Consider the following 13752-nt stretch of genomic DNA (forward strand, 5'->3'; position numbering starts at 1 on the left):
CTGCCTACTGATGTCTGTCAGCATCCTCAGCTGAATGAAGAGGTTGTATCAGACCCCATGAGGGCTCCTTACTTAGGTTTTCCTACTTTTCATTCCCAGACAGGGAATAGAAATGACATCTGAAAGTCCCGGGAGGGAAGGATCCCAGGCCAAGCCCAGTTCCCGAGGACTGTTGCGGGGGGATCATGGTTACAATTCTATTCTATGCGTTGGAGACTTTGACTCAAGAGAGGGATGCGGCCACTCCGGACACCCTGCACTCTAGCCTTAAACACCTGTCTGTGCTCAGGTGATGCAACTGCAGTCTCCCGGTTTCCTAGGAAAGGGTCCCTTGCCCCCGTGGTAACTTCATTAGTTCTGAGCAAGTACGTTCATTGTGTCCTCGTCCTTCACAGCTCTGAAACCTTTGTCTTCAGGCTAAATATCCACAGCTTTTTAGTATCTGTGGAACTTAATATCCCCAACCTCTTGTTTTGCCATCAAACATGCTGCAAGTACATGGATAAATGCTCCGTTCCGTGCTTCGGCTTTCTATCACGGAAGGTGCCCGTGGGCCCCACCCCTTCCTGAGTGGTTAGTGACCACCGATGTTTCTGTGGGAGACGAGGTTCTATTCTCCACTGATGTAGCCATGGAGGACTAGGCAAGAAGAAGAAGAAAATCGGAGGAAAAAGAACATGAAACCCTTGGGGTAAGAGCTAGGTGAATATAACCACGGTGTACCGTATATATGAAGAGAGCTGTCAGCGTGATCAAAGAAAGGGAAAACAAACGCACTTAAAATATACAAAGACTGAAGTTTAAATGTGTCAGTGAACAGCTCCACTGAAAGCCAGTGCTGGGCAGCCATTGTGAACTGGAGCATCAGAGTGAAACGTTCCAGGGTTTTAAAGCCTGTGAGTGACATAATGAGCCTAACAACGTCTATATAACATGCAGATTCAAACATTTAAGCAAAAAGAGAGAAAGATAAGTTCTGTCATATAAATGTTATTCAAACCCAGAGAGTCTGAATCTCTAGCCTCTGGTAACAACTGAAATTAATCAGATCGAATTACCAGCAATTCTTGAATCTTCTCTTCCTGCTATATTCTAAATTTTAATTTATGCATTTCCCTTTACTATTGTCTTGTGGTAGCAGAATAGCAACACTAGCTACCATTTTTACACTTTCTTCAGAATAATCTTTATTATAATTGACTTTCATTGGCTATTCATTAGCTGATAAAATGCAAGAATACCCCGAATCCATGATTTTGATAACTAAAGCAATTTTAAACACAGGCAATAAAAAGACACCAATTAAAAAATAAATGCATGACAATTTGGGTTAAATTTGATTTATACTCCAAGGAAAACCACTGCTGGCATTAGACAAAGAAGCATCACCAGGATAGGGTGCTGGATAAGCAGCTAGGAAAGACCACCCGCCACTCCTGAGAGGACCAGGGACCACCCGCCATTCCTGAGAAGACCGGAGACCACCCGCCACTCCTGAGAGGACCAGGGTTCTGTTCTTACAGCCCATATGGTGGCTCAGAACCTTCTGTAGTGCTAGCTCAGGGTATTTGACACCCTCTTCTAGTCACCGTGGGAACCAGGTACAGGTGACGGATGCACTTACATATATGTAGACAAGACACATGAAAGAAAATAAATAAATCACTAAAAAGAACTACTAAGAGAGCTTTCTAGTTTTTTTCCCTACTCTTGTGATAAAATCCCAACCCCTTCCCCAAAACAAACAAAATACAAAAAGCAAAAGTTTACTTGGCTTACAAATCTCAGCTACAGACATTCATTTTGGAGTAGCTAAGGCAAGAATTCAAGCAGCTTGTCAACTCCTGTCCACTGTCAGAGCAAAGAGAGAATAAATGCATTCTTGCTACTTCTCACCCAGAATTCTCTTCTCTCACACTGTTCTGGACCCTCTGCTTAGGGAATGGTGCCACCTTCAAGGGGCTGGGTCTTCCTGCGTCAATTAATAATGAAGGCAACTCCCCGTAGACATCTCCACATCTCTAATCTAGACAACACCCTCAATTTAGACTGTCTTCGCACGGGTTCTAGGCTGTGCCAAGTGACAATTAAATGTAACTAGCACAACAAGTCTGCTCCTTGTCAACATGATACACAGACTGCCACTTACCCCTGTGACCAAAGTCTCATGCTAATCTTGTAAAACTTCAGTCTGTCTTAATTAGGGTTTCTGTTGCTGTGAAGAGGATCACAGCGGCCACTCTTATAAAGGAGAGCATTGGATTGGGGCTGGCTTAGAGTTCAGAGGTTTAGTCTGTTGTGGGATGCGTGGTGGCATGCAGGCAGAGGTGGTGCTGGAGAGGTAGCTGAGAGCTCTACACCTTGACCTACAGGCAGCAGAAAGAGACAGTGCCATGCAAGATTCAGGCTTTCGCATCTGAGACCTCACAGCCTTCCCCCAGTGACACACTTCTTCCAATGCCACCACACATACTCCAACAAGGCCACACCTCCTAATAGTGCCACGTCCCATCGGTCTATGGGGCCATTTTTATTCAAACCACCACATTCCACTCCCTGGCCCACATAGGCCTGTATCTATATCATAATGTAAAATGAATTTAGTCCAACTTCAAAGGTCTCCCATGGTCTATACTAGTCTGAAACGTGTTTAAAAGTCCAAAGTTCAAATTTTCTTCTGAGACTCATGCAATCTCTTAATTGTAATCCTTGTAAAAATCAAAATTTTAAAAAGCAGATCACATACTTCCAACATACAAAGGCATAAGGTATCCCATGGCTCTGGCATCTCCAACATCTGGGGCTCTCCAAGGCAATCCAGGCTTCACCGTCACAGGTTCATGCAAAGGCCTCTCTGGGCCACCATGCAGGGACACCTGGACACATGCCTGCCCTCAGCAGCTTTCCTTAGTCACAGAGAGAGACTCCACAACCCTTCTCTTCTATCCTAAACTCTAAAGCCAGAACCACATGGCCAAAGCTGCCAAATATGTTGTTTGCTGGAGCCGGAACATGGCCCCTTGTTCGACACCTTTCTGGTTTTGACAATTTCCTTCATTGTCTAAGCTTAGCTGTCCTGGAATTCAATCTGTAGCCTGGGCTGGTCTTGAACTCAGAGATTCTCCTGCCTCTGCCTCCAGAGTGCTTGGATTAAAGGCCTGCACCACTAAGGTATACTTTAATGTCTTTTCACAAGTTGGACTCATATCTGGGTAGGGTCTTGCCTTGAGGTCACCATTCCTTTAATTCCACTTCATGTCAGGCTTTCTTTTAGTTTATGTCCTTGAATACAATATTTAGCTCCATCCCACTTCCTGGTGGCCCTTTTTTCCTTGATTTGCACATTTTGTAACTTTCCTTTCTCAGCCTGTTCCTTTTCAGTACCGATCTGCGTAAGAGTGACCACTAATAACCATAAGAAAGAATCAACACTAGGCTGTTTTGAGATTTCCTCTGCCAATGCAATTAATCCAAAAGTGTTCCATTTAGCCTCCGGCAGATTTTTGGATAAGGATAAAGAGCAGCCACATTCTTTGCTGAAATATCACAAGAACCATCTCTAGATAACACACTAAAGTCTTCTCCTCTGAGGCCTCCTGAGCCAGGCCCCTTCTGGGTTTACAGATGACTATAGTGCGGGAGTACTTGAGTGATCTGAGCCACATCCCATGCATGGCCAAGGGCATCTCACCTGCACTGAAGGCAATGCTATGCTTGGCAGGCTGGGGCACAGCAGATACTTTGTGCTCACGTCAGAGTGTGGGGATTGTGTGTGATGGAAAATGTGGGGTCCAGAGGAGCCTGGAGCCAGCACACTTGACACATAGTTCCAGAATATGAACTAATTGCCCTAGCATTTACACCATCGGAACTAGAAAAGTTAATAAAGGATTGGTTGAGCACTTAGGAAGGTTACCTGGTGGAAAGTTGAGGAAGAACTGAAGATAATCCAGTTCACTTTAGTGAATTTTTAGACAATCTTAGACAGCTTTTGAGATATTATGCATTTCGTGGCAGCGCTAACTGTGACTTGCTTCTGATAAACAGCCTGTCGTCGGTTGTCATACCACGTTTGTGTCTACAGGGGCAAAACGGTTTTAAGTCAAGACTTGTGTGAGAGTTAGATTCCTTTTGTTGCAATAAAATATCCAATAAAGAAAGTCTGAAGGAAGAGGTTCATTTCAGCCTCTGGCTTCTCCATCAGAGGTTCTGCTGCTTTCATACCTTGGTGAAGCGGAACGGAAAACTCTTAGCTGTATGATGACCAGGAGAGCTAAATGGGATGGGGGAAGAGGGAGATCACATACAAAATAAACCCTTTAAAAGGCATTTTTGCAAGAATCTTATCACTTCAACTAGGTTCCGCCCACTATGTTTCCATCCTTCCCCAATAAGCTGCCAGTTATGAATCCTTCAACAGTAATTCACTGATGGGGTCAGAGCCTCATATCCAATCAGTTCCCCAGAGCACTTCTTATAAACATTGTTCAACTGCAAGTGAGGCTTTGGGGGACGCATTTCAGATAAAAGCACAGCATGGTGGGTAGCCAGGCTTATACCAACATTCTTGCTTAACATGGGTGGCAGTACACACGCAAACACAGGCATAGCAGAGACAAATGATAAAATTGCCACGGCAGAGTTTCTTGTCATAGTATCTTTTCTGTTAAGTGATAAAAATTAAAACATTCACTTGGTTCTAAATGCCTCATGTTAGGCTTCTCTGATCAGCCTTTTCCTGTTTATTTGATGCTCCTCTCCTGAACGAAGGTTCAGTGATGAAGCCCCTAGGAGCCTCCTGGGTGGCAGGAAGCTGTTTCCATCCTGACGTCAAAGGCCATAGAGGACACACAGGAAATGAAAATTAGGAATGTGAGTCCAGTGCAGTGGCACACACCTGTGGTCTCAGCACTCAAGGAGGCAGAGGCAAGTGGATCTCTGTGAGTTCAAGGCCAACCTGGTCTAAAAAGTGAGTCCAGGACGGCCAGGGCTACACAGAGAAACCATATCTCAAAAAACCAAAAGAAAAGAAAAGAAAATTAGAAATGTGAGACAGTCCTGGACATCACCTTGCCAGACTTCCTATCATGGGTTCTAATTATTATTATTTTAGTTTCGGTGCTGTATTTCCTAAGTATATTTTATAAGTATAATACAATGTCTGAATATTCAATTATCTCCTTTATCTCCTTAAAGAAAATTATATATTCATTAAATCAGCATTTCTGTAAGGATCAATTTGTCCTCATTCAAAACTAAAGAACCCTCCTACCCCAGGCTCTGGAAAGCCCTGGTAGAAGAGGTAGAAAGAATGTAGGAGACGGAGGATGGGGGAAGGGCGTGAAACCTTGTCCTAAGAAGGGTGAGGAGGCCATTGTATTCATGACCATGACGCCAAGGCAGCCTCCTCACCCACGAAGGAGTAGGACTGACAACGCTTCTCCCTCCGTGAGTCAGAAGCTTAAGAGTCTGTGGGTGGTTAATAATTCAGAGGGACAGTGTCATCTCCTTTAGTGCTATATGCACTGAGAAGTTACCCATGCTCCAGCAAATAAAACTCACTGGGACATACCAAATGCTTGAAAAAGACTGTAGAGAGGGGAATAAGAGGCAAAAATGACCAAAATTCAGCATATATGACATTGTCAAAGAGTAAAGAAAAAGGAATCCTGGCAACAGGAAGGGGCGGAAAATGCACTTGGAGGAGAGTGCTGGGTTTGTGAGTTCATGGAGAAAATTCACTTCATGAACTCAGCATCCAGGCCCTTTGCACACACAGTGTGGAGCCAGGATGTCAGCCACTCCTTATCCGAACCACATGCCAGGCCCTTCCAAGAAGGGGGACACCTGCTCCCAGCTTTCAGTGATGGACACTATGCTGCCCAGCTCTATGGAGACAGCAACTGAGTTTTGATAAGATTCCCTGTGAAAATGTGATTTGGAGAACTTTAGTTTGTGTGAGTCTTCAGTACGTGAAAGTCCGTTTTAAAAGCTGTGACTAAGAACCGCTGTATGCCACCTGGAATTTGATCCTGTTCATATTTTTCTATGTTAGCTAAGACACCAATATGCTCCTAGTGACAAATCATTCTCAGAATCCATGTTTAACCTTTGTGGTTCACTTACTACTTGTTCCTTATTATGTGTTACTTAATTTAAACCTTTATAAATACTTCTTTATTATTCTAGGAGTAATATCAAGGTCAGGCTATCTATGGGGAAAGTCTGATATAAATGCTATGTTATCAAAGTGTATACCTTGTGCTGTTTTCAGCTCTTTAAAGTACTGATGATCATTAGTTTCATGGGCTTTGATGCTAGGGGCATGTATCTCATCAAGCTTGGATGCTACGCCCTTCCCATAAATTCAGGAAACTCTTTTCTACTACCCAAAGGATTACTTAGAATTTTCCACAATTATTGTCATACCAATGTCAAAAGTTCAACTTTTAAGTTTATAAGTTTCCTTAATATAAAGTTTATTATTATATTTCAGTTAATCCCTGCTCTCAGAACACCATTTTCATATTTTATTTAATAAGCTGCTTTAATAAAGTCACTGTTTTAGCTTTTAGCTGACTCATTCAGATGGCCTGGCTATTTAACTAGATAATCTGAAAATAATGATAGCTTGAATTTCCTCATTCCAGTGTTATTGGAAATGTACAATACCTCATTCCCACTGAACTCTGAAGCTGTGTTGCAGAGTGAGCGCGTGTAGCTAGATGAGCGCCGGTAATCAATTTAAACGACTGAGATGCCCCACATCAGGATTCTGCATTTCCTTCAATTACACAGTCCTCATGCAAGGCTTTGGTGGGGGAGCAGCTGATGCATCAGACCAGCTCTGACTGGTTAGTTGGTGAGTGATGGATTCAATGAAGGAGATGCTTCTGGGGCAGGAGAAGTCTGACCCAAGAATGCTGCTTTGTAGCCCAGGGCTTTATGGGAAATGTCAGTTTAAGTCTTCATTCTAATCAAATGTCAAGTCATTTCATAGGAATTAAAGGAAGTAAATGCAACCTTTATGTATCCGTACAATTATAATCAATCCTAGAGACTGATAAAACAGTAGTCTTTAATAATCATGTACTAAGAAAATCTTCATGTGGTCTATGATCTCGAAGGCAGACCCTGATCCTTCATTTTAGCTTCTGTTAAGTCCACTGGGTCTTTTGCAGTTGGCCTCCAGCCACAGTCCCTTCTCCACTGTCATATACCCAGGAAATAGTCATCCGTAGTTGTTGGCCAACCTTCCACTCAATCCTGCCCCTTAGAATTATCTCACAAACTCAAGGCAGTTTCCAGACCGCTTGGTTCTCCCTTCTGGAACCTCTTAGTAACAAAGTCTTGCCGTCTCATCGGTACCGATGTCAGCTCCCTGCTGGCCTTCTGGAGGGAGCATATGAGTGCACTGACTTCCTTGTGTGGAGTCTACAGGCAGAATGCACTGAGCTGGGCTGGAGTCCAGGTCATGGATGCCCAGCAGTCTGAGCTGGAGCACTTTGGCATGACACCTCTGACACTTGGAGACTGAGCCACCAGGGATCATGGCAGGCGAGACTCCTTCCCTAGCCAGCCAGCTCCCCACTCTAGTGTAGAGATGAAATTTGTAAGCAGCTTCCAAAATGAGAAAAGAAATGACAGAGACAGTTGCTGCCTGAACAGTCATCCAAAACTCTCTATGTTGGAGCATCATCTTCAGCCTTCTGGACCAATATATCTGACAGACAGATATATTTGTGAGGCAGGAACTATTGAGAACTGGCTTACCCTGTCTTGGCAAGGGATCCCTTCCCCCCTCCCTCATTTTAGAAGCTGCTAGCCTGCACTTCTGGTGCACTCAAGTAATTAAGTTTCATTCCTTCCAGGCCTCTGATGGAATTGAAGACCAGATAGTTTAATCTTACAATTAAACTTAGCTGTTTAGGGGGTAAGATGTTTTTAGGCCTAAATAGATGTTTCAAGTTGACAGAGATGAGATGAGATATGATAGATGTTGATTCTCAGTCAGAATTTTAGAATCACCAGGATAGGAAAGGTGTTTCCTACAAGGTTGCCAAATACAATTAGCCAAAACACCATCAATTTAACATTCATATAATCCCTGACTGTCTCATGGTTCTTCTTGTTGTATGTATTTTTGTGTGTAATAATATACATGCACATGCCAATAAAATAAAATAAAATAAAATCTTTAGCAGAAAAAAAAAGAAACTCATAAGCAGGCAGCTCTGTCTTATGAGTCCACCACGAACTTAGCTCAAAGCCTCTCTCTCTGGTACCCAGCATCCCACCTTCCGACTGGCCAGCTAACCACAGAAACAGGTTCTGGCCTGAGTCTCATAACTGTTGAGAAAAAACAATCCATCTGAAATGGAATGCAGATGAATTCCCATGCTTCTGTGGAAACAGACTTGGTGGGAAAGCTCTTAAAGACCAGCTTGTGTTCACAGTGACCTTCAGCTTCAAAGGGCATGCAGACGGGTCCAGCACTGAGCATTCATATAGCCCAAGATAGCTGAACAGCAGGATGCCCTCTGCTTTGCTGTGTGGGGGCTCTAGGGACAAGTGTGACCCCTTCCCCTAACTTGGGACCCTGCCAAGGCTGGTCCCAGAAATAGCGTTTGGGCTGAAGTAAATGGCTCCAACTTCCTCCTCCAGTTTGGATTTGTACTTCTGTAATAGACAAAGGCACACATTTATGTCTTATAGATAATAGATAGGTGTTATCTGCACAGAAATTGGAAAAGAAGCACTTCATTGTATGCAGATAATTTGATAAAATAATACATTTTAAATATTCTTACCACACAGAAAAAGAAGAACTCTGTGTTAATTTCCTTGGCTGCAGTAATTTTCAGTTTGTGCTATTAAGTATCCACTAACCTCATATTCATCCTGAGTTGCAATGAAACCAGTAAGAATGGGACCATTTTAAAACTTTAGGTTGTTCAAACAGTTGGCAAAAGATTAGACAGGAATTTGAAATATGGTTGCTATCTATTTTAGAACCTGCTAAAAATACAATGACTTTCCAATGGCAACCTTCAGAGGCACTGTATCAGCACTCCGTGCATGCTCTGTGTCTGCAACTGGCTGCCAGCCAATGGGAAGCCTGCGCAGCTGGAGCCTTCCCAAGGGTTCTGCTGTCTTCTCCTGCTCTCTTGTCTCTTTTCAGCTTACCGGCCTCTGGTCTGAGTTTCCCTCTGTGGCAGAGCTCACGGCAATGAGGAACAGGTGTTGACCATCATCTGGATGGTCTTCCTCAGCCAGGACACATACAAGCCACAGCTCTCACATCCACCACTAGGATGCTGACAGGGAGATGTGCACTAGGGTCTCTCATGGTACAGTCAGTGGTAGAAATGGGAGGCTGTGAAGGAATCGCCTCACCACCAATTCTTTATGCAGCCAGGGTGACTTTCAAGGACCAGTGTTGTGCATGTATGTGTGTCCACACAAATGCAAACATACACTTGTTTACCTGTATAAGTACATGTATACTGGAAGACATACCTGTTTCTATCTGCTGTTCTGTCTCTTTTTCTGCCCATGGTTTTATTTTGCATGATGATTATTATAAGATAGAATTATTCAAAAGCTGCTCAAAGACATTGAGGTGTTTAAAAACACACCAACAGATGTACAGCGTAAGGAACAGGAGGGAAATTTCACAGCAGGGAGAGCTGCTCATCTCTGTTCCGAGGCAGCCTGAGGAGCCTTGCCGTGTGCTGCACAGCTCACACATTCCTCCGGGGATGGCAGGAAAGTGCTGAATACCTTCTTCTCTTGCCACTTGACTCCATCCTCTCAAAATCCTTTGCTTCAGATCATCTGAGACAGCGCAACAGTCGGTGAGACTCTGTTTCCTCATAGAAGAACCCCAGCTACCAATCTCTTCCTTTCTAAGAAAAGACAGAGGATGCATTGAAGGATGGCTGTCCACTGTGCCCTGACACTACTAGCTATCAGTCCATGTCTGTCAGAAACCCTGCTCCCTCCCTGTAAAGCATTGTCATATGCACTAAGATTGAGGGCAGGAGTCTTGCCAAAAGGATTTGAACCAGAAAGAATCCACTGGGAGGCTAAAGTTCAAGCCTGGAAGGAGAGCATCACCACTCACCCCTGATCAAGCAACCAGGCAATTTGGACAAACGGTGAGTTGTAATTAGGGCAGGGTTGAGGCTTGTTAAGCTAATAGCTGGTGGTTGCCAGCCCTGCCCAGCAAAGAACAGCGATCCCAGAGTAGGAAGCCAGTGCTAGCCTTCCCGTGGGGCAGTGGACAGTGCACAGTAGTTTCCTCAGATACAAGCAGAGAGCAAGGCTGGAGAAATTGTTCCCAACTAGTGCTGATGGCTGATCCCTGATGGCAGCCTGGTGCCTTCTGTCTGCTACATACGATCAATTCTCAGCTAGCCAGGAGGGGAGGAATTCAAGGGTAGACTGTGCGGATACAGCTCTGATCATAGAAAAATCCAGCTGCCATCTGCGTCTCGGTCCATACTGACCCTGATCCAGCCCTTGGGTCACAGTATGGAACAGTGATACCAAACCTCCCACTAGCGCTTGCCTACATCCATGTTCTGTGTGTTGTTTTAATGAGAGGACTTGGCCATCTTCTCAGAGGCTGTTTTTGAGACTACAGCGCATGTTGGTAATGTTCTCCAAGGTTACAGATCGGACTTTCTATCCTCATCTTCGCTATTTCAGTCTTTGAACTTAGACATCAGAAAGTATCAGAGGAAGAGGGTTAGAGACCTGGCTCAGTTGCTTAGAACCAAATAAGCCAGACCCCCACAATGCATCACTGTAATTCAAGCACTTGACAGGTAGGAACAGGAGAGTCACAAGTTCAAAGTCATCATTGGCCATAGAGTGAATTCAAGGGCAACTGGACATGCATGACAAAGAAAGGAGGGGAAGAGGGACAAGAAGGGAGGAGCAGAGCTATGAGCTAGCTGATGATGTCCTAGATGGCCCTGCGTGGAAGTCCTTCATCACAGAGCTGCTCTGGTACTTAACCTGGACTCGGCGCTTACATCTCTCCTCTGTCCTTGTTCCCCGCATCCACAGCGAAGCTGCTTAAAGACGAATGCCATATGTTCATTTGGGCCTCATGATTTTTAGAGAATCCACTGTATTCCACAATCTTTCTAGCCCAGTGTTTGGTTCTAAAAGCTTCTATCCAAGCACGGTTAAAAACCCTCAGCTCTCAGCTTTCAGTTCGCCATGTCCCAGAGAATGGCAGCAGCTTGTTCTCAGACTCTTGTGTGCGACACTCAATGAATCAGGGAAGGTGAGAACACCAAGGGCTGTTTTGAAAGATTCTGCCAGTGAGGAGTCTCTCCCTGGGGTTAAGCCTCGAAGTAGCATTCTGAGAGTCAGTGGCTGAGTCTGCAGATTATCTTGCTGTGCATGAAACAACAATTTAATATCACAGAGAACTGAGTAAGGCCGGGGGGAGGGGGCGGGGGGGACTTTCTATGTTGTTCAGCCAGCTGCAGGTACTGCCAGCTCCAACGCCACACTCCACTTGCAAAAGAAAGCCACCTTGGATTAGCTAACAAACAAATAAACAAACTGCTGGAATTTTAATTGTTTTCTCTATCCAGGATAGAGCACACCCATGCTATCTGAGAATTGCTTTTGCACAAAAGCCCTAGCAATGAAAAACAATTTATTTGAGTTTCAGTTACTCGGAAAAGCTGAGTGCTGCAGATCTAGGCTTACATCTGTGGTGTGGATGAGTCTTGCTGTGATTCTCTGAATAGGTTTTTTCTTTCAGTCCTGAAAAGCTATTTCTTCAGAGCTCTTGGCTTGTGTGTGAAAACCCGAGTGGCCTGAGAACAAGAAGGGGGTTGACCAAAGCCGTTAGAAAGCTCGGGAAAGGGCTCTCGTTGCACCTGCTTCCTTTGTCAGGAACTGGAGTCTGACCCTGCTCCATGAATCAGCATGAATAGACACCAAGTGCCCCTGGCCAGGTCCTTCCAGGCCGGTCAGGAGGAGACTGTGGGAGGGCCGCGCTCCCACACTCACATCCTCCTATGGTTTTATCTGAAGATGAAACTTCTTCCTCTCACTCAAGTTCCATGAAGTTAACAGACTGATCCACACTATTACATATTAACCCAATGCCAAAACTCTACCCAATGTATTTATTACCAAGGTCTCTTCTATACTTAGCTCTAGGTATCCGTCTCGAGTGAGTGCTGGGTTTCTATTCATCCTGCTGACAGGAAACCTTTCAAATCCAGGAACGCCAGGAAACATTTCTCCTTTATGGCATTCAATATATAACTCGCACATACCAGATGGTTGAAAATGCTACCGAAGCAGGTCAATTTGTTTTAGGAATTCAAAGAGCCAAAAGAAAAAAATGTATACATAGCTGAGCTGTAGGTTTAGAAAATAGTTTATGTTACAAAATGTAACATTTTAAAGGTATCTATCTGTTTCCTCCATACTCCCAGATTCTAGAACCTGGAAGAAATAAGTGATACAATAAAATATGTGTCAAACAAAGAGACTTTTCGGGTGAGTAAGGTGACTAAGAGGTCATGGGCAAGGAACATCCCAACTTGCCAGTCTGGCAAGTTTACTCGCCTCAGCTTGGGTGCCAGGTGTCTGCTTCCGCATGAGGGCGGAATCGCAGAGGGGCAGGTGTGGAGGGCACTTTGGATACATGATTATCAACATCCGCCCCTGCTGAAGGCTCCTGCCCACATCTTACTCATGCCCACCAGAGTGGATTGTTGTTCTTGGAATCCATTTTCTAATCGTCGCTCTATTGGCATCAGAGAGCTGTAGATGTGCGCACGAGTGCCCCTTCAGACTGGCACCACAAACATTTCTTTCTGGAACAAGGGAAAGGAGGGAACACAAGGCTCATGAACTGCAGAGATACACCATGCTAACAGTTCTGGGGACAGGAAGCTTCATCTTAGTTTCCTTATCACTGCTGCTGTAATAAAATACCCGGAGAAGCAACTTAAACGAGAAAGGGCTCACTTCAGCTTAGCGTTCCAGGTTGCAGTGCCTCACAGCAGGAAAGTCAAGGTGGTAGGAATTTGAAACAGTTGCGTTACATGCACAGTCAGGAGCGGAGAGCAATGAATGCGTGCAGTATGCTTGTCTCCAGCTTAGGGTCCACATTCCTATACACTGCAGATCCTCCCGAGCAGGGACTGCGCCACTCACTGTGACTATGTCTTCCTACTTCCTCCTAGACAATCAAGATAACCCTCTCCACACAGATGTGCCCCACAGGACTCTCTCTTCAGCCATGCCCATAGCAGCTGCCAGCACATGGGATGGTGACAGCAGCTGTCAGGACCTGGATTGGGAATCAGCTGGGAGACACACCTGCTGGTATGTCTTTGAGGGAGCGTACAAGAGAGATCTGTGGATACTGTTCCATGAACAGGGAGCTGGATGGAATGACAAGAAGACAGCTGAGCCCTACATTCATCACTCTCTGCTCCTGGTTGTAGTCACGGCGTTGCACCTTCGCAGCAGAGTGTGTGTCTATTGGCTGGGCAGGGCTATGCTTATTGTGACCTCAGTTCAATGTCAGTGACCTCTGAGCTGTGTTCTGATTGACTCCCCTGACTGATGGTCTCCATCAAGGTGACCCACGTTTTACAAAATCACTTGTAAGTTTCCAAGGGATATTAAAGTTTCTCTGTGTGTTTGGCAAGAGACGATGGTAGTGCTTAGCAAGCAGGGGGCATGGGAACTTTTATAGAGAGG

At 44.7% G+C, this 13752-nt stretch overlaps 1 long non-coding RNA gene across 2 annotated transcripts; it reads right to left on the reverse strand.

Moving 5' to 3' along the window:
• Nucleotides 1-9557: 9557 nt before the first annotated feature.
• Nucleotides 9558-13493, reverse strand: LOC311597648. Of its 2 annotated transcripts, XR_014779301.1 has the most exons (5): nucleotides 13366-13493; nucleotides 12744-12857; nucleotides 11734-11843; nucleotides 11026-11081; nucleotides 9558-9908 (listed from the first exon to the last, which is right to left on the reverse strand). It is a non-coding gene; the product is annotated as an uncharacterized lncRNA (long non-coding RNA). The 2 variants fall into 2 exon arrangements; XR_014779302.1 differs by lacking the exon at nucleotides 12744-12857 and having other exon boundaries at nucleotides 13012-13487.
• Between the last annotated feature and the right edge of the window lie 259 nt (nucleotides 13494-13752).

The sequence above is a fragment of the Acomys minous genome (assembly GCF_964271855.1).
Source record: "Acomys minous genome assembly, chromosome: 5".
In the NCBI taxonomy this organism is placed as follows: Eukaryota; Metazoa; Chordata; class Mammalia; order Rodentia; family Muridae; genus Acomys; species Acomys minous.